The sequence below is a fragment of the Amblyraja radiata genome, chromosome 3 (assembly GCF_010909765.2).
Source record: "Amblyraja radiata isolate CabotCenter1 chromosome 3, sAmbRad1.1.pri, whole genome shotgun sequence".
In the NCBI taxonomy this organism is placed as follows: domain Eukaryota; kingdom Metazoa; phylum Chordata; class Chondrichthyes; order Rajiformes; family Rajidae; genus Amblyraja; species Amblyraja radiata.
This window is the reverse complement of record NC_045958.1, coordinates 82,476,082-82,491,999: the sequence shown is the minus strand read 5'-3', so window position 1 is coordinate 82,491,999 and position 15,918 is coordinate 82,476,082. Positions and strand designations below refer to the sequence as shown.

At 43.1% G+C, this 15,918-nt stretch overlaps 1 protein-coding gene across 2 annotated transcripts in view; it reads left to right on the top strand.

The window, feature by feature from the left end:
* The first annotated feature begins 11,457 nt into the window (after positions 1–11,457).
* Positions 11,458–15,918, top strand: part of abca1 (ATP binding cassette subfamily A member 1) — a 150,144-nt gene continuing 145,683 nt past the window's right edge. For both annotated transcript variants that reach the window (XM_033018219.1, XM_033018216.1), the window contains exon 1: positions 11,458–11,655. The gene's annotated coding sequence lies outside the window, so the exon portion shown is untranslated. The remainder of the gene's footprint in view (positions 11,656–15,918) is intronic.

Genomic DNA, 15,918 nt, shown 5'->3' with positions numbered 1-15,918 from the left:
ATAAACTTACCAGTACTTTTGTACATATGAGTGTGATCTCACCAACGACTTGTGTAGTGGCATCCTGATGTCCCAATATTTGTACACAATACCCCTCCCAATGAAAGCAAGTGTGCCAAACACCTTCCTCAGTAGTGCACAAAGATTAGATTAGATTAGATTAGATTCCTTTATTGCCTGCAGTCATGCACAATAATAATAAATAACAAAACATACATTAAACACAAATTAACATCCACCACACACCAAGCACCTCCTCACTGTGATGGAGGCAAAAATCTTAAAGTCTCTGCCCCTTCCCTCCTTGTTCTCCCTCTGCGCTGAGGCGATCCAGGCCGAAGATGCCGCCCTCCAGTCCAGCGGACGCAGCTGAAGTTGCAGAAGCTCCGGAAACAGGTCACCAACCTGTGACCTGCGAGCTCCCGATTGTCCACTGAAACCGCGGCCGAACCTCTGAAGTGATGTCGCCGCCGCCTCAGCTCCGAGTTGGACCGCAGCCGAAAGCCGGAACGCCGCCTCAGCTCCGAGTTGGGCCGCCGCCGCCTCAGCTCCGAGTCGGGCCGCTACCGAAAGCCGGAACGCCGCCTCAGCTTCGAGTTGGGCCACCGCCGCCTCAGCCCCGAGTTGGTCCACCGCCGACTCAGCCCCGGGTCGGGCCGCTGCCGAAAGCCGGAACGCCGCATCAGCTCCGAGTCGGGCCCACACCGCCTCAGCCCCGAGTTGGTCCACCGCCGACTCAGCCCCGGGTCGGGCCGCTGCCGCCTCAGCTCCGAGTCGGGCCTCTGCCGAGAGCCGGAACGCCACCTCAGCTCCAAGTGTACTTCAATCACGTACGGAATTCAATTTCGCTGGCCTGAATATAGCTGAAATTTGTAAATGAAGGACATTGCTCACACACTGTTATATTGAGAGTTCCAAGGCTTTTGATACACTGGAGAAATTTTATTTTAATAAAATAACAAGGGATTGATTATATTTTGTTTTAACTAATAATAATTACAAAATCTAAAAAATAAAACAGTTAATTTTTACACAGTAAAAATATATATTTTGAATTTACTGTTTGCAAAATGCTGATACTTTGCACAGACTGTTTGTGGATACACAATAGAACATAACACTCAATGACCTGTTAGTGGAAGAAAAACCCAGCTGAGTTTGTATGTGCAGAGAATATCAGTATAGTATAGATGCACAGAATTAGTATCGATCTGGAGAATTAAATGTTGATGTATTTTTCCTAGGGTATTTAATTATTCAACAATATACAATTTCGCCGAAATGCCAAAATGATTTAATTAAACAAAAATAAAATATTTAGATTCAGCCTCCACACACAAAGAAAACATTTGGGTTGTGTAATGACAGGGTTATGGGCAATGGTTTGTTTTTGTAACTCTCCTGAGCTATTGCTGGTAACTGAGTCACTGATGGGATTCTACTTCAGAGCTGATGGCTGCTATTAATGGAAGAGATGTTAGGTTCAAAACAGACACTAAGTGATCTGTACAAAGATTTAGACATGAAAACAGTAAAGAGATGGAAATAGTTGACTTTGTGAAGTCACTGGCCATAGCTCTGACAGCAAATTATGTTGTTTTTCGCAGAGTGAAGAAGCTGCCAATGCGAAGTGTAGACAGGATAATTGGTGGCGTTGGTACTATCTTTTCCACAGACGTCACATTTTCTAGAACAACATACAGTGGAGATTGAAGGTTGAAATGATAGTGTTCACCTTTTAAGAATATTGTAAGCTATCTTGGATTGAACTATATTTCCAGCACTGAGATCAAAAGTACAAACCCAACAAAAATATGAAATGATTGAGGCATAACGTTCAAAGGTAACAAGTGCATCGTCTATGCTCTCATTCCCCTCTGACCTTATTTAAAACTGAGTCACAGGCATAGAAATGTAGACAACCATTTTCTTAAATATTCTTAAAAAGGTTTTACATGTGTTGGTGGTGTTAATTCAGTTACTAAATGAAATAGACAATCACTACAAAGAATGTAACATAAACCTTTGCATAAAGATATACCATAGGTTTCAATCCTCAAAGATTCTCTTAAGGTTACATTCAGTTAGGTCAAGATGCCTCCTATGGGAGCCAGTGAATATGCTCTTCAATGTTTCTGTCTGTTCTGCTATTCAGTGCGATGTTTATTTTAATTCCATCTCACTGTTCTGGCACTTTATATTCTTGTCCAGGAATTTTACAAAAACCTATCAATCAGTGACATAAAATAATGACAAATAACTTAATTATAAATATTAACAATTTTTTGCTGAGATCAATAATATTGGGTGGGAAGGCTCCAATAATTTTCAAGCCCAGATTTGCGGCAGGAAAGATTTTGGTCTCCCCATTCGTGATTCAATAATCTATACAGATTGGGCAATTTCAGGCTTCAGCAAGCTCACTGACAATCAGGAAAGTAGGTGTGGAAGTATTGATAAACTAGCTGACAGGAATCTAAACACAAGTAGATATGAGTGTAGGAAGGAACTGCAGATGTTAGTTTACCCTGAAGATAGACAAAATGCTGGAGTAACTCAGCGGGACAGACAGTATCTCTGGAGGGAAGGAATGGGTGACGTTTCGGGTCATCTTAGATATGAGTGAGGTAAGCAGAACTTCAAAGCAGCAGTTATTGACACTTGCTGGAGTGTTGAGGAGGAATTGGGAGAAGGATCTGATGTAGATTAATTGGGAGACAAAAGATCTTCATTATGCAAGTAAAGAAATGCACGTATTTTAGCAGTTGTTATCAGAAATAAAGACAGTGACTGAATTTTGCAAACACAGTTAGTTGCAAATCCTACCATAAATTCATCTCATCTTAACAAGTTTAGACCTTTTCTTTATTCTCTAAATTGCATTTTGTCTGAAGTAATCTGAGCTGTTTTTGGTTATGGATGTGCACCTGTTATCCAATATCTTCACAGTCGCATTATCTGAAGGATATCAATAGGGTCACCTTCAGATATAAGCCAGATTTTTTGTTTCAACAATCATCCTATCCAATTTCTTAGAATACAGATGAAGAAAGCACCCAGTTAAACAAACTCTGTTAAACTGTCTCCTTATAGAGGAGACAGACATATCAAGGAAGTTTCAATCAATATCAGTTCACTCAGTTAGTACCATACACTTCTTATGATAGGTTTCAGTTCAAGTTTAGATTTATTATTGTCACAGGTACTGAGATATAGTGAAAAGCTTTATTTTGCATGCTCTCCAATCAGATCAGATAATACGATACATTAGTACAATCAAGTCACACTCATGTACAATAGGTAGAGCAAAGGGGAAAATAGGTGCGGAATACAGTTTTTAATATTGTCGCACATGAGTGAATCCTTGCTTTTCGTCATTGCAACACTTCCCGTCTGAGTTTGGATAAAGATTGTTTTTTAGCTTATGGTTCAAGAAAATTGGCGTGGATGAATCTGACTTTGTTTTACATTCCATTCCAACGAACGACATAAGACGACAGGATTATCATAAACAATCCAGCCCCAGAGCCCAGTCCTAAGTATATGTTTATTAAACACTGGGAAATGATAAGAGTTTGCATAATTTTACTCTTAGAATTACAGAAGTATAGAAACCAGGATCAGGTATCGTCCATACAGTCATTAGAGCTTGCTCTGTCGTTCAATACCACCATGGCTAATCCTCCTTTTTATTACCATATACTCACTCATTCCTTGATCTCATTGTGTCCAGAAATCTGTCTAACTTAGGAGGCATAGAATCATACGGCATGGAAACAGGCCTTTCAGCCCAACTCGTTCATGCTGACCAAGTTGCCCTATCTAAGATAGTTCTATTTACCTGTGTTTGGTCCATGTCCCTTCAAATTTTTCATATTCAAGTGTCTTTTAAATGTTTTTATAGTACCTGCCTTAACTAACTCCTCCACCACTCACATGATATAACCACCACCTTGTGAGTGAAAATGTCATCCCTCCAGTTTGTATTAAATCTTGTCCATTTCACCTTAAACATATGTCGCCTTGTTTTTGTTTCTCCTACTCTGAGTAAAAAAAGCCTCTGTGCATTGACCCCTATCGATTCCCCCCATGATTGAATAACTTTGTCCTAAATATAATCAGAATTTTATCCTGCACTGCTTTCTACATTTCTACATGAAATCCCAGGAATCAGCCTGACAAGCCGACACTGTACCTCGTAATGGCAATTGTAACTTTTCTTAGAATAATGGGCCTGCCCCACTTAGGCGACTCTTTAGGTGACTGCCAGGGACTAGTTTGAATGGAATTCACCTACAACACCTGGCGACAACCTACGACAGCACCTACGTCAACCTACGACAGCAAAAATTGTCGCCACTGTCGCCAAAATCTTTCAACAATGTTGAAAATTTTGCGGCTGTCGCCTGCAGTCACCGTAAGTCACCCAAAAAATTGCCTGTAGGACAGGCCCATTATGTTTTTTGCTGTCGTAGATTGTCCTAGGTGGTGTCGTAGGTTGTCGCAGGTGAATTCCATTAAAACTAGTCCCTGGCAGTAACCTAAAGAGTCGCCTAAGTGGGACAGGCCCATAAGGAGACACAAAGCTATACATAGCATCCCAGATGCTGTCTTGCTAAGGCCCAGCGTAATTGTAGCAAGACATATTTATTTGTGTATTCAACACCCGTGCAAAGAAGACCAAAAACTATTTGCCTTGTTAATTATTTGCTACACCTGCATTCTTGTTGTTAGTAACTGGTGTATGGAGATATCATGATCTCTTTATATCTTAATCAATGGCAAGGCCAACATTTATTGGTAATCCCTAATTGTTGGCAGATGGGGACAGTGGGACCCGGTGGGAGGAGTAGGATGCTTTTAAAAACGTGCTAGTTAGAATTGAAGACGTACATCTTCCAGTTAAAGCAAAGGGCAAAGCAGATTTTAGTAAGGACGTATGGATGGCAAGAGAAATTGAAGCTCATGTCAGGAAAAAGGAGGCATGGGTCAGTTATAGATAGCTGGGATCACGTGTAACCTTGGAGGTTTAAAGGACTGAAGAGCATACGCAAGAAGGAAATCATGATGGCAAAAAGGGGACAGGACAAATGTAGCTCTGGCAGATAGTAAGACCGAGGTAATTTAAGATATTTTATAAGTACATTGAGGGAACGAGTGTAACTGGAGAAAGAATAAGTCCCCTCAGAAACTAAAGCAGTCATCTATGTGTGGAGCTGAAGTAGATGGGAAAGTCCCCAATGAGTATTTCTCCTCTGTTTTTACCACGGAGAAAGACTTGAAGAATAGGCAGCATGGGACAGATAATGGAGATGTCTTGAGTACAGATCATATTACACTTGAGGAGTGCTGGATGTCCTAACATGTATGAAGATAGATAAATCTCCCGAGCCTGATTGGATATAGCCAAGGACACTGGGAAGCTATAGAAGAAATTGCAGGAACCTTTGCTGATATACACGAATCAACATTAGACACGGTGAGGTGCTGAATGACTGGAGGCTGCTTAACATTGTGCCTCTATTTAAGGAAAAGCCTGGGAAGTATAGACCAGTGAGCCTAACATCCGTTGTACGTACATTACCAAACAGGATTCTGAGGAATAAGATGTATTTGGACAGACAAAGGCTGATTAGGAATAGTCATCATAGTTCTGCACAAGTGAGATCATGTCTCATGAATTTGATTGAGTTTTTTGAAGAAGTAACCAAGAAAGGTGACGAGGGCAAGGCCATAGACATTGTTTATGTGGACTTCAGCAAAACCGTTGATAAGGTTCCAGATGGTAGACTGCTCGGGAAGGTCAGATTGTATGGGATTAAGTGAGAGCTAGCTCACTGGGTACAGAATTGGCTTCGTGGCTTCTCCATAAATTTATAACCATCAAAACATTGGACAAGGCTCTTTTTGCCAAGAAGCATTCCAACATTGTTTCAATTTTCCCCACTATATTTGCACTTGTGATGACACCTTCAGCATGCATGACATGTTTTAATTACCTAATCATCGAAAATGGTTCAAAAAGTCATAACTTAGAAGTTCTAAGTCAGAACCTTCATATATGACTTACAATTAAGATGAGGAATGTACCCTATTGAAAGTAGTGGACAAGGGAAACATTAAAGAGACTGGGGAAAATCTCTGTGGATTAGGCAGCCATGATCCCATACCTGGCTGGCAAGGTGATAAGAGTTGTGTGCACATCATAGACCATCAGTTCAGGTGCAGTAGGACGTCATGAATAGCTACTGCATCCAGATTCATCTGCATCTCAACATTAGTGTACCACTGGATTCTGATGGCCTAGAGACAAGAGGAGGGTCAATATTCCAACATTTACATCCATTTTAAACGTAAGCCTTGCTGTACTCATTCACACATGAAGGACTGAGGTGAAATGTTACAGTGTAGCTGCATCATGACAGCAAGAGGTACGAAAGGAACAACTGAAGAAAGGGCTAATAACCTTCATGATGACATCGTAGTCTTTTTGTTCCAACAAAGCAAGCGAGAAATGTTTACATTGCTATTTCATCTTGGTTTAAATGGAATTTTCCCCAGAATGTGGCAAAGGAATTTTAAATAGCACTAGAACAGGGGAAAGTGGGTAGGATCAAGCACAGGCCTTCATCTAAATGAACCTATTCCAATATCCACTTTAGCTCTCGCTAGCTGCGTTGATCTGTAAACCTTAGAACCAGTGCTTAACAAAATTCCTGCCGTTTTACTAGCTGTATTTTTATGGGGGAGTAGCTTTATATTTCTGTAACTTTTTATGTTGGAGAAGATTACCTCAAATATTATAAAGACTTGTTGACACAAACTATCTGTCAGTTCTGACTGCCAGTTATTTGTGGTGCCTCATCCAAGCTTATTGCTTTTAATTCCAATCCTCAAAATTTCTCATCATAGTTTTTTCCTCTACCAAAAGTAGGATTTCAATGTGATAGCCATCACACACATATCCAATTACAATTGAGGCCATTAATTTCATTATAGTCTTGTTGAAGATAAGAGAGCTCGCTAGCCAAATCCCACTCCCAGTTCTCGGTCCATAGCATCAAAAGGCCAGGCTCTTCAAATGCCCACTCTGGGGACTTCATAAGATCATAAGACATAGGGACAGAATTCAGCCATTCGGCCCATCATTTCTGCTCCACCATTATGGTGATATAATTTTTCCCTTCCAACCCCATTCTTCTGCCTTCTCTCCGTAACCTTTGGCAGCCTTACTAATCAAGAATCTATTAAATCTCCATATTAATGGCCTCCACAATTGTTTGTGGCAATGAATTCCACAGATTCATCACCCCCCTCCCATTAGTACGGAGATTTTGCATTTTTCAGCTTGTAATTGTGCAATCTGGTGCATACTGTAGCGAGTTTTTTAACTTACACTTCAATGTAATATTTATGCTTTAAATTGGATTAGCTATGAATAAGGTTAGGCTAAATTACATTCCTAATTACATTCCACAGTAGTGTCAGGCTCTGATCAACAGGTGCAGCACATGAATGATCTTTGTGTATTCATGTATGGAAATCAGATTATAATCAAGCACGTGGCCCATGTTGACCAACCTGGGTCTCACTGCACACCCGGTACTACTCCTGCTCCTGCCCCTGACTCCAGTTGCATACCTTCTCTCATTCCTGACCCTGAGTCCAGCCTTACACCAGGCCCCCTATTCTACCCTGATCATAGCTGCTTACCTGCTTAGTTTCCCAGTGCTGAACACTCTCATTGTCCCTGCTTTGACTGCACACCTAGTACTATTCCAGACCTTGACTCTGGATGCACTCTTGGCCTTGCTCCTAGCCCCTCTGCACTGACAATATATATGGCCCACACGTAAAGCCCCATATCTGACCCCCTGGGCTTAACCTATTATGTCCAAGTCCACAGGTGCTTAACTAATGCAGTAATCATTTATGGGGCATTTCTCTGACCAAATTTTGTATAACATAAATTGCTACATCAATTGGCTTCCTTGTTATCTAACATGCTGGTTATTTTGTCAAAGAAGTCATCAATTAGTTGAACACAATTTCTCATCCATAAAATTATACTCACTCAGCTGTATGTATTCTGTTACCCTTTCCTTCATTTTCTTAACAAACTGTCCTGAAGTCACTTCACCCCCAATATTTTCAGTATTTTGCCGTCTTCCTCTCAACTGGGACTTTTCCGAAATGCAAAGTCCAATAACAATATATATTTAACCAATAATATTCTATTTAATGTGATCTTGAGACTACATAATATTTTATGTGGTGTTCATAACTCAACAATGATAAAAAGATCTTTGTTTTGATTGCACCTACCAACATGCATACATTATTATATTACAGTTAATATATACCGAGGGCAAATTTTTGTTCCTATGGTCCCCTATGGGGCGGGGGGGGGGGGGGGGGGGGGGGGGGGGGGGGTTAGAGGTTAGAAATAGTCAGTGAGGTAAACAACAGTTGCGTGGCAAATGACAATAGTGCTACCTTCACAATATTTAACTGAAGGAAATAATGAGTTATCTGGGCTGTATGTTGTGACAGACAGCCTGACACCTTGCATTTTATTTTAATATCACACTTATCCCATCCCCCTGGATATTCCGGATTAATATATTAAGGTTTTGTCATCTAATTACAAATCAGGTTAATTACAAATCAATAACATTAGCCAACTCTGAAACACGAAGCGCTGAGCATTGGGATCCAGACATCACGGACAACTGGCCTCAGTTTCCCGCTCATACCTGGCAGTGCTCGAGGAGGTAGTTGAGGCAGGGACTATCCCAACATTTAAGAAACAGTTAGATTGATACATGGATAGGACAGGTTTGGAGGGATATGGACCAAAAGCAGGTAGTGTAGCTGGGACATGTTGGTGGGTGTGGGCAAGTTGGCCCTTCGAGCCGAATATTCAATATGATCATAGCCGTTCATCTAAAATTAGTACCTCTTTCCTGTTTTTTCCCCATATCCCTTGATTTAGCTAGCCCATGAGCTAAATGTAACTCTCTCTTGAAAATATCCAGCGAATTGGCCTCCACTGCCTTCTATGGCAGAGAATTCACAGATTCACAACTCTCTGGTTGAAGAAAGTTTGTCCTCATTTCAGTCTTAAATGGCCAACCATGTATTTTTAAACAGTGTGTGGCCCCTGGTTCTGGACTCCCCCAACATCGGAAACATTTTTCCTGCAGTTACAGTAAGTGAAAATCTAGCAGGCAAGCAGGATGCTTTCTCCAACCACCCCCATTTGAAGGCCAGTATCTTCCACCGGTTCTACCCAGTGCTTGGTACCTCCTTCCAGCAGCCACTGGTTGTCCTCCAGGATGCGCCAAGCCGCAGCCTGGTCCATGCCGGTCACCAGAGCGAATTCAGCACAGAGACTCTCACGGCAGCGGTGCAAAGCATCCGACGCCTCCGATGGCCTGGGAATCTTGCACTGAAGCTGCTCCATGGCCGGAGCTGCAGCGATTGACTTGCCAGCCTGGCAAACACTCGCCAGCCCTGGCTCCCTGTATGCATCTGCTCCTGCCTCTGCTTCCATCCCTCCCTCCGTCCCGGCTCTCCAACACCCTCAACCAGGTTGCTCAGAGATATTGGAACATGTCTTGTCAAAGTGCCCCCCCCCTCGGTTCCGCAGCCCATGTACCTCTCTCCTGCCGCTCGCCCGCCTCGCTCATGTCAGCCGCTCGCCCGCCTCGCTCTTGTCAGCCTCTTCTCGCAAATCCTTAAATTCCGAATGCCGCCAGGAGCAGGACATGGCCTTACTTGCTGCGCTGGGTGACACTTATTCACTGCCCGGTCCTCCAGGATGCACCAAGCCACAGCCTGATCCATGCCGTCACCTGGACGAACTCGGCACAGAGACTCTCACAGCAGCGACGCAGCGCTTCCGACGCCTCCGACGGCCCGGGACTGTTGCACTGAGGCTGCTCCATGGCCGGAGCTGCAGTGAGCACCTCGCCAGCCCGGCAAACACTCGCCAGCCCCGGCTCCCTGCCGCTGCTTCTGCTTCCATTACTCCCACGGCCCCGGCTCCCCAACACTCGCGGCCCATGCAATTGATATGAGTTTTGAAATTTTCGTAGATCACAGAATTTCTCACGACAGAACGTGAGAAATTTGTGATCAGCGTGAGAGTGTGAGAATTTGGCCAAATGCGTGATTCTCACGCTCAATGCGTGAGAGTTGGCAGCCCTGAGTCTATCTAGGCCTTTCATTATTCAGTAGATATCAGTAAGATTCCCCCTCATCCTTCTAAACCCCAGCGAGTACGAGCCCAGAACCTCACCCTATCAAATTATCCTCATACTTTAACCCAATCATCCCCGGGATCATTCACGTAATCCTCCTCTGAACCTCCTCTCCAACACAGGTGCATCCTTCCTCAGGTATGGGGCCCCAAACTGCTCACAAAATTCCAAATGTGGTCTGACCAGCGCCTTATAAAGTCCGTGTTACATACTTGCTTTTATATCCCAACATCTCCATGTCTGGTCTACTGTTGGACTCTGAACTCGTGATGTGTTATGAAATGCTTTGCAATGTTAAAGTAATGCAAGAAGATGTTCCCTTATTAGATGCTGGCTTATTTGCAGCATAAGGTATCTTCTGGTTTTGTCGTGGCTTTCATTTTATCTGCACTACTGTATTTCTGTGAACCCTGAATGGAAATTCCTTTAACCATACACTCTGCTCGAAGATACAAAAAGTATTTTACTCAAATTTCAAGTTTCCGTCTGAAGGGATGGAACCCAACCCTCACGTCAACGTCACGTATTGTTTTTCTCCAGAGACGTTGCTGAGTTACTCCTGCACTTTGTGTCTATCTACAATTTTCTGAAGTATTTCTCACCAAATGAGGCAAACATTCTGATGCAAATTATAGCCTGGTTTCGTGCCTCGTAGGCTTCGGCATGTCATAAAAACAGAGGATAGACACATATAGCTGGAGAAACTCAGCGGGTCAGGTAGCATCTCTGGAGAAAAAAAGAGCAGGTGACGTTTCGAGTAAGAGACCCTTCTTCAGACTTAGGACTTGAACTTCCTGAACTCTCAGACCAGCATAAAGGGCATAAAAGGAGGGAGGCATATAATCCCCGCGATAAACCCTGTTCAACTTGCATATTAACAATGTTTATGTTATTTTTGCAACATGCACCGCGTAGTCTTGCATGTGCAGGGTTGCTGATAAACCCTCTAACGCTGGGACTGATTAGCAGAGATGTTTCCCTTGTTCTATCCACTCCTCTTCCCCCCTCACCATTGCCACAACATTTTTCTGAAGTATTTCTCAGTAAATGAAGCAAACATTCAGAGGCTGAGGCAACTTTTGCCCCCGGGTTAAAACCGGTTGAATCTTTCCCCTTCCCTTCAGCTCACCACGTGCTTCCTCCAACAGATAGCGAACACCAAAAAAATGAGTCTGCAGCGCTGGGAGCGCGGCTGACCGATAGTAACCTCGCGATTTCGATCAGCTGTAGCCGAGCTACTGGAGGTTAAAAAAAACCTCGCTTGTGCTTGTAACGGAGGGAGAGAGGCAGACGCACAACGGAGGTTGTACAACCTGCAGCCCTTCGCGTTTATTCACCGGCACTTCTCACTGGAAATGACAAGGGACTGAAAACAAACCTGTGTAGAAAGGTGAGAGATTCCGTCTTTTACCGCTTGTGCTGGTTTTCTTAAAACAAAGACACTTTAACATTGCTCCTGTTTAAATGGGAAGGGAAACTTTTGTTTCAGTTGGGATGAATTCTCCTCCATCTGAAGGACATTAATGCAAAGGATTTTGTTTTCTTCTTGTTTTAAGGCGTGGATTAAATTGTGTTTTATAGAACAATGGAGATGTTGTATTTGGTTGATAAAAGCTTACTGATTCTTGAGTGCTCATCACTGTTAAACAAAGCCATGGTAATCGGCACCCTGTTTCATCAGAAGTGTGGGAAGTTTTTTAATTAAACTTTGTCGGTCGAAATAATTTGCTGCATTTTCTAACCCTGCGAACAACAGTCCAAGTTAATTTCATCATTTTGTGTTTCTGTGCCATTATTATTTTAAAGAAAACACACCAGCCTCTAGTTTTAATGATGATGAAACTAGAAGCTGTGTAGGCATTAGCGAGGAAATGGCTTGGCACTTCGCGATGTTTTGCTTCCTACAGTCGGGGCGAGAGGGGACATAAATATCACCAATTCTTGCTATGTCGTCGTGTCGAAAGAATAAAGTGGTTCCATAGAATCACTCCGAGTTGCAAAGAGGAGCCTGTGAAAAAGTAACTCAAATACTTTAGTTGGCTTTCCCTTCTTTATTCTATTCCCATTGCAAAATATCCTCAGTTCCTCTTTGGTGCAAACTTCTTGTGAAACTACAAAATGTATTTAAGTATAAGGGGTACTGGAGTTGAAGTGCCTTTGAAAATGTCTGGTGCGGAGAGGGGGGCATCTTTCTTACAATTAACCATTTCTTGAAGCGGCAAATGTGTGGGAAGGAACTGCAGGTGCTGGTTTAAACCGAAGATAGACACAAAATGCTGGAGTAACTCAGTGGGACAGGCAGCATCTCTGGAAAGAAGGAATGGGTGACTTTTCGGGTCGAGACCTTCTTCTGATTTTGTGTCTATCTTGAAGCAGCAAATCCTTTATCGGGTTTTGCCAGTTGCACAGCCCCTGATCAATTTAGTAACCAGAAACGTGGTTTGCTGCTGGTCAATGTTTGCGTTATTGTTTATTTTTCAAGATGCCTGTCGCGTTCTAAAGTAGAAGGCAATTATATAAAGAAAGGAAAGAGAGATTGAGGATCACAGGTGACAACACTGAGAATGTGTACATTCTAATCCATGTTTTACAATTGTCCAGGAATCATTTTGCACTCCCTTCCTGAGATCTGAGTAGATGCGTGGGAAAGTCCTCAGTGAAATTTTTTTTTAACGTTGAGCAATTCATAAAGTATCTGAAAAGCCTTTTAAAAACCATGATTTTGCCAATGTAAGTGAATGGGGAAAACTGAAAATAAATAATATTTAGACTTGCTAAGTAAAGCCCCAAGAATTATTATTTGGTATTTATAATAAATTGTCTAATATTATAATTTTACCAAATGATTTACTATGTACTTGTATGCAAACATATATTTGTCCATTGATTGGGTGATACAAGTATTTAAAACAAACTGAAGAGCTATTTAACTCACTGAACCCATCATCTCCCCAAATAACTATCTGTAATGGCCATGCAAATGTTCCTTTCCTGAGTTTGTACCTGGATCATAGCTGAAGCTTAGCATTGACCATACACTATCTGAAATGGTGGTGGTTGTATTTCAAACTGTAACATTACGATTGGGATAGATACTGGCTTCAGATGAAGACAACGCATTGTCATTGGAACAACCAAAATGGTGATTGATTGGAACAAAAAATGTTTTAAAGAATATTTTGCATTTATAGAACATCACTCACAATCTCCCAAAAGGTTTTGCAGCCATGATCACATTTTTCCATTGTCCCTTTTGTACTGTCAAAATGAGAGTTGATCTATTCACAGCAAGCTCCCAGAAATAGCACTGTGATAATAATCATCTGTTTTCTGTAATATTGTGAGAAGAATGAAGATTGGACCACATAGAAAATGACCACAAGTGTTCTCTGAAATATTGCAATGTGATCTGTACATTTAGCAGAGAAAGACCAATGAGCCCCAGTTTAACATCTCATCTGAATGGCAATACTTCTGGCAATGTGGCGCTCTTCCCACCTCGTTGTATTAGCCTGCCTACTCGAGGCTTCAAGTTGGATCTTGAACCCACAGATTTCCAGCTCAAACGTCAAGGTTATTCGTAACATAGCCACAGCTGTCAGCCAAATACAATTTTTTAATAATACTTTTAATTAGGTTATTTCTGGTTGGGGGAAAAAAATATTCCGTAGGATGGGAAAACTCATTCCAGGATAACATCTGATAAACTATCAGGGTAAGATAGATTCTTAATCAGTGACTTCAGCCGACTCAGTTATTATTAATGCTCTTTCCAGCTGAGTATGACAGATTTGATGTGGTTCAAATCCATGAAAGAATAAGGTGCTTCAAAAAGTGATGCTGCTATGTATGGTATTACAGTTCCACCATCGATTTGTCAGGCAACTGGTGATCCGGCACCTCCTGTAATTCGGGCAAAATTATGAGAGTGCTCGTGAATTTGTCCCCCAGAGATTTTGCCAAAAATGTGGTGCCTAGGCTGGGCGAGGTGGCCGATCTCGACCTAATCGGGTTATCTGCGGCCAAACAATAGGTTAAATTTGCCCCCTGCGGCCGGGTCTCTGGGATTCTGGCCCGGGCTGAGCTGGCAGATCCGTCCCCATAGCCGACTTTTGCGGCCGGCCTTCCGATTTGCCCCCTGCGAACAAGCCTCTGGAACTCCTGCCCAACTGGAGTTGGCAGATGAATTCCCAGAAGCGACCTCCAAGGCTGACTTTCCGTAGGTATCTCGGCGGCCTGACTTTCCGTAGGTATCTCGGTGAACCCTTCTGGTACCAAGAGCGGAACTCACTATCAAAACATGGAGGGGACGGGGGACACAATTCTTTGGCGGCCACGCACGCTCGCAAACACGCGCGAGGCTTTGGAGGCTCAATCCAGCGCTAAAAGTGGAGATTTTAAAATCGGGATTACAAAAACTTGGGGGGGATGTCCCCCACTTGTCAAAACAAGGGGGGGGACGTGTCTCCTCTGCCCCCCCCCCCCTCCCCCGGGTTTTCCGCCCCTGTCTGGTACCATCGGTAAACTACCACATTTTCAGCGGATTCAGCAAATCATGGGTCGTTGGGCTGGTAGCCCTGCCGGGGAAGTGGCACCTCGGCCCCATGGGCAGCCGGAAGCCTTGGTACAACAGACAATAGGTGCAGGAGTAGGCCATTCGCCCCTTCGAGCCAGCACTGCCATTCAATGTGATCATGGCTGATCATCCCCAATCAGTATCCCATTCTTGCCTTCTCTCAAAATCCCCTGACTCTGTTATCTTTAAGAGCCCTATCTAGCTCTCTTGAAAATATCCAAATAATTGGCCTCCACTGCCCTCTGAGGCAGAGAATTCCACAGAATCACAACTCTGTGTGGATAAAGTGTTTCCTCGTCTCTGTTCTAAATGGCTTACCGCTTATTTTTAAACTGTGGCGCCTGGCTCTGGACTCCCCCAACATCGGGAACATATTTCCTGCCTCTAGCGTGTCCAAACCCTTAATAATCTTGTATGTTTCAATAAGATTCCCTCTCATTTTTCTGAACTCCAGAGTATACAAGCCCAGCCGCTCCATTCTCTCAGCATATGACTGTTCCGCCATCCCGGGAATTAACCTTGTAAACCTACGATGCACTCCCTCAATAGCAAAAATGTCCTTCCTCAAATTAGGGGACCAAAACCCTAATTTCAATGTGATCATGGCTGATCATCCCCAATCAGTATCCCGTTCCTGCCTTCTCCCCATATAGAAAATAGGTGCAGGAGTAGGCCATTCGGCCCTTCGAGCCTGAACCGCCATTCAATATGTTCATGGCTGATCATCCAACTCAGTATCCTGTACCTGCCTTCACTTCATACCCCCTGATCCATTTAGCCACAAGGGCCACATCTAACTCCCTCTTAAATATAGCCAATGAACTGGCCTCAACTACCTTCTGTGGCAGAGAATTCCAGAGATTCACCACTCTCTGTGTGAAAAATGTTTTCCTCATCTCGGTCCTAAAAGATTTCCCCCTTATCCTTAAACTGTGACCCCTTGTTCTGGACTTGACTCTGCTATATTGACTATGCCCTGACTGCTATTTTTAAGAGCCCTATCGAGCTCTCTCTTGAAAGCATCCAGAGAACCTGCCTCCACCGCCCTCTGAGGCAGAGAATTCCACAGACTCACCA